The sequence below is a fragment of the Chrysochloris asiatica genome, unplaced genomic scaffold, assembly GCF_000296735.1.
Source record: "Chrysochloris asiatica unplaced genomic scaffold, ChrAsi1.0 scaffold00031, whole genome shotgun sequence".
NCBI classification, from domain to species: domain Eukaryota; kingdom Metazoa; phylum Chordata; class Mammalia; order Afrosoricida; family Chrysochloridae; genus Chrysochloris; species Chrysochloris asiatica.
Genome location: NW_006408549.1, coordinates 25,016,620 through 25,022,453, shown reverse-complemented (window position 1 = coordinate 25,022,453; position 5,834 = coordinate 25,016,620).

Here is a 5,834-nt window from a genome sequence, read left to right as displayed (position 1 = left end):
CATTATTTCCAAAGCTGTTTTAAAGGCTCTTTTAATCAGAATTATAAACGGGTTAGAAATCAGTTACAGATGAAGTATTTGAAGTGAGAGACTCATGAATTTTTATAATTTATTTATTAAATTTTTGAGTCCCTTCTATGCTGTGTTTTAAAACTGCAACAGCAAAATATACATTTTTTCCCCTTTAAATATATGATAGTCTGAAAAGTAGACTAGACAAATTATTACAATATATATAATAGGCTATAATATATGAAATACATATTTTCAGTAGCAAACAGGGGTTTACCTAATCCAATATTCATATATCAATGAATATTGTTTACAGAAAGAAATTCTAAGATAAGAACTAAAGGATGATGAATACAAGTTGATGAAATAAAGGGCAAGGATGTAAAGTGTTGGGGAAAGGAATAAGAATGAGTGTTCCATATGAAGTGAGAATTTTAGGCAAAAGTATAGCAGAAAATGACAATGAAATCATTGGGAGAACTCCCAGTAGTTTAATAGGGTAGAAATGTCAAATGTAAGGCAATATAAGTGACTATTTAAAAAATAAAGGACAAATCATAAATCGACACATGATTTTATGGTTTTTTCAGTGGGATTGGCATCAGTATAGGTATCTGAGATACTTTTGGTAGACTTAACAAGGCAATTCCTATCACTATCACATGTTCTGAGAAATGGATAATTTTATTTTGTGTATTGGAAGGAGCTCTGGTAGCGTAGTGGTTATGAATTGGGCTGCTAACTGCAAGGTCAGCAGTTCAAAACTACCAGCTGTTCCACAGGAGAAAGATGAGGCTTTCTGCTCCCATAAAGATTTACAGCCTTGGAAATCCTGTACAGGGTCACTATGAGTTGGAACCGACTCCACAGCACATAACAACAACAACAACATTGGATGGGTAAAAAGTTAAGTTTTTAGCATATTGAGTTTGAAGAGGTTTCTGTACATCCAAATGGCAATGGAATTGGAAACTGAGTCTCTTCACTTCCAGAAATCCAGGTTGTGTCATCTGCCTATCTCGGGTTGTTAATGAGCCTTTCTCCAATCCTTTTGCTATATTTTTCATATAACACAGTTTCTCAGAGTATTTGCTCAACATACAGACTGAACAAGTAAGGTGAAAAGATGCAACACCAGTGAACACTTTCCTAATTAAAAAAAAAAAAAATCTGCATCACCTTGTTCTGTTAAAAAAACTTGCCTCTTATTCTCTATAGACTCCTCTTGAACACAGTTAATTATTTTGGAATACACATACTTTGCAATCTTATTCATAGTTTGTTCTGACCAGACAGTAAAATAAGAATAGATTTTAAAAAGCACTTAAATATATTTCTGAGTTAGAGATAGCAATTTCATAGGTAAGCAGAGCACTTAAGAAAGCTATATCTCTGTGTGTCAACAGCAGTAAAAGAGCAATAAACTTTATATATTTCAGAAAACTTAATGTTTCTGAACCAATATGTAATAGCTCATATGCAATTTATTATCATGGACTCAGAAGTCTTATAAAAGTAATTTCTAAAATCCATATAAGGAAAGAAAGGCCTAACAGAATTTAAAACTGTGTTGTAATTAATATCATAGTTTCTGAAAGCAGCAAACAATTGAATATTTTTATATTATAGATTTTGAATTAGATATTCAGAAGTATTACCTATACCATATCTAACAATTTACTTAATTTTCCAATTTTCTTAATCTTATGTCTATATTAATCCAACAGAAATAATAGCAATTCGTATCACTTTTCAATTCTATGGTGAAATGTTGTTGTTGTTATGTGCTGTGGAGTTGGTTCTGACCCATAGCGACCCTGTACAGGGTTTTCGAGGCTGTAAATCTTCACAGGAGCAGAAAGCCTCACCTTTCTCCCATGGAACAGCTGGTAGTTTCAAACTGCTGACCCTGAGGTTCGCAGCCCGATTCGTAACTACTACGCTACCAGAGCTCCTTAATCCACATTAAAATACTCAAAATCAGGGCCTGCAACATGCTGGATACTTAATATACATGTGTTTTTCTTACTAATGTTGTATTATTATAATTAATCATACAGAAAACATATGAATTCTCCTATATTAATTTCAACGTCTGTTGGGTCGTATAGTGCTTCTGTAAACAAGTCTCACTTAGTTGCACTACTTTATTATTATTATTATTATTACATCAATGATAGATTTTTATAGAGTAGAGTAATCGCATATACAGCCCTTGCTTCCTCTAAGTGTCTCCAGTACATAGGAGTACAAGTAAAAATTTATAAACTGTGTTTTAGCCCTCTGCCTTTGCTGAAGTATGAAGCAAATGGAGGATAAGAGTTCCTTTTCATAAATGTATTTGCTTCCAGCAGAAATGTTTATTTTATAAGACCGGTTTCTTCAAACAATTTCATTAGAGAAAGAAACATAGTATTTTTCTTTATATGAGTTTTACAGCCATACATACTGAATCCATTTTGATAACAATCTAGGATTTAAGGTCACTTTAAGACCCCCAGTAATTTCAAAGAAGAAATTAACCCAATGTATGTCTTCTCCTTATTTTAATATATTTAGTGCTAAACTGAAAACACATTTCAGATAGTGAATTATAGGAAAATGAGATGAAAAGCTAAACTCATGTTGTTTTGATAAGGGGATATGAACAGCATGGAGAAAAATGTATATTTTACTCTTTAGTATAATTTTAAGTAGCTTACAGGTTTTTTGTTCAAAGTTTTTTTTTTTTTTCTTCCTCTTGCCTCAGGCCAAATAAAACCATTTTATTTTTAGTTTAGGTTTCATAACTTTGTTTTGGAAATCATTACCTATAAATTATTAATGGCAAGTCCCCATTGCTCACTCTTTCCAAAACGCTATCCATAATATATTAGGAATGCTGTGGCTGTTCAAAAAGTTCTTAAGAGAAGGAGATTTTATAAATACAAAGTGAGGGACAGAACTCATTAGGTATTTTTTGGAACGTTAGGCAGCAGTAACAATGAGCAGGTGCAAAAGTAAGCAGTAGCTATAACCATGACATACATATACGTATATATTGTTGTTGTTAGATATCATGGAATCATGGTTTCCCTGCATACAGTTTCCAAAACTACAATTATTTGTGGGAGCAGAAAGCATCATCTTTATCCTGCATATATATAGATTCATTGTTTATTAATTTTTCTATTCTTAGGCTTTGACTATAGAAATTGAATAAATAAATCATATTGATTATAGGTCTTAAAATAATTGTGTTTAACAAATTTTACACTGTGTTCAGAAAATAAATTTGAACATACAAAAAATATAAAGTACCAACTATTCCTCCCACAGCCTTCGCTATTCACCTGAGTTTGATAATTTGTTGCAATTACTTCACAGAATACACACAACATACAGTTGTGAGGTTTACTGGGGAAGTAACAGATTACAATTTGGGGTCAGAAATGCTCAGGGCACAGCTGTCCAGTCACCTGCTGATAAATGCCCCTAGGACACACCATTCCACCATAAGCCTCAACCTGAAAGCATTGAGCTCTAGCTTCTCGGTGGATCAGCAAACCTAGCATCCCCGTTTACTGCCGGAAGGCATTCCACTTTATAAGCATAAGTTCTGTTCAGAGTCATACAGCTTAATTTGCTCCGTGGACTGGGAAATCCACTCTCTTCTGCTCTCTCTTCTGCTCTAGTTCTTGCTTCTGCTGCTACTTTTCCTCTGCTTCTCCTCCAGTATCAACAGCTTTCTGTCATCTGATCCAGAAGGCTCAATGTGGAGGGATCTTTGGGTTCAAAGGACCGGCTCCAGTCCTGGTTCTTCTTCGATGGTAGTAATATTCCAGCCTCCTGCTTCTGAGATGGCTGCTCATTTTAAACTCCTGCTAGAGTTTCAAGGTTTTACAATTACAGGTAATTCTGCTAACATCCACAGTTAAATCATGTTTTCCTATGAGTATTCCCCCACCTTCTCTTACCTAGACCCACTAGACTAGAAACATTGTTTGATGGAAGCTACAAACTATGCCTAGAAGAGGCATGGGATAATTCACTATGCCACAGAACACTTTGAAGCAACTGTGTGATATAATTTCCTTTCTTTTTCTTAATCTACCAACAATTTATTTTTATTAGACTATCAAAAAAATAAATATCTAGTTACAGAAGCACTGTAATTAAGTCAATAACAGCAAAGAAACTTTTATAAACTTCTCAAAAAAGTAATGTTTCATAGACTTAAAGCTTTCTTTCTTACACAAATTGTTCTGGAGAGAATTTTGGTTACTTTTCTTGCTTTATACATCTGTGTTATTTATTCATAAATCTATCTCTAATTGTTTATTTCATGAACTGGAATAAAAAGAAAGTATATTTCCTCAGAATGGCTTATTCATTGTAACTTCAAAATCCAACTCTCAAAATGAAACCATTTTCTTTTCTTTTTTATTGTGTTTGTTATTTCTGTGTCTAGATGTATGCCAACAGTTTATTACTATATTTGTGGTCTGTTGTGAAATAAACTCATATGAAGCTAGATCTTCTTTGTCACAGCATCAAGCTGTATGCCCTGCTACCCTCCTTACTGCAGTCATCTATAGAGCTGGAGATGATGAACCCTCCTCTTAGATATTTTGGCATCAACTTTCTGAAGCTCTATCTACTATCTTAATTCTCAGTGGGTGATTTTTCCAATTGTCTGAGCTAGACGTCATCATCCAACTTACTTCAACCACTCATTCCAGGCATCGTAGCCTATAACCAATCATTTGGTTTCCTTCCCAATTCTGAATTTCGAAAATCTTTATTACTCCAGTGCTTTCTCTTCTTGGCTCAATTATTAAATTTACTGCTACAATCTTTCTATACTCATCAGATCTGTTAGGAATACCTAGGGGCATCACTAGGGCTGGTGCCACTCAGTATGACAACTTTGGTGTCACGTCTCCCATTCCCTGATCTTCCTCCTAGAGCAGAACATACATAATTCTTAATAATGTGTGTTACCAGTTTTAATCATGGAATAACATGTGATTAATACAATTGTAAAGTACTTCAATGTAAATATTGTCAGATGATATGAATCCTACTAATAAAAATACTTTGTGATTTTTTTCTACATTGAATTACAACATTCTTTATTACATTAACTGAACTGTAGTTTTTTGAGTTTTCAGTTTTATTTCCCTCACAAATAAGTGATTGATATAGACTGTAGCTAAACACAAGAAAGTTTGACAAAGTTAGTCACTATAAAAGCGCCAGCAGCAATAAAACAACCATGTGTGTTTATAGCACATGAAAATGAAACCATGTGATTCTAAGTGTAATTGTTTTAGGGTAATAATTCCAGCTCTGATCAGGGCACGTTAAAAGGTTCAAAAAGTAGACGAGCATAGAGTTTTAGCCTTGAAGGTATGTTAATACATCTAAGGTGGGTTATGAAACACATCTTATTTTGTTATAATCAATGTGTTGTTGTTGAAAGTCACCAAGTCAATTCTGACTTACAGAATGCTAGTCAGGGTTTCCAAGGAACATTTGATGGTTTTGAACTGCCAACCTTTTTCACAGTCCAGTGCTTATCCTACAGCACCACACCAAGAGTCTTTAGATAGACATGTCCAAAAAAAATCCCCAAAGACAAACAAAAATCTATCTAAGTGTGCTAAGCACCATTATTAATTTGGGAAATATGAATTAAAACTTCATCACAATATCAATACCCAAATTATCAATGGTTAAAAGGAGCTCTGGTAACGTAGTGGTTACGAATCGGGCTGCGAACCTTAAGGTCAGCAGTTCGAAACTACCAGCCGCTCCGCGGGAGAAAGATGAGGCTTTCT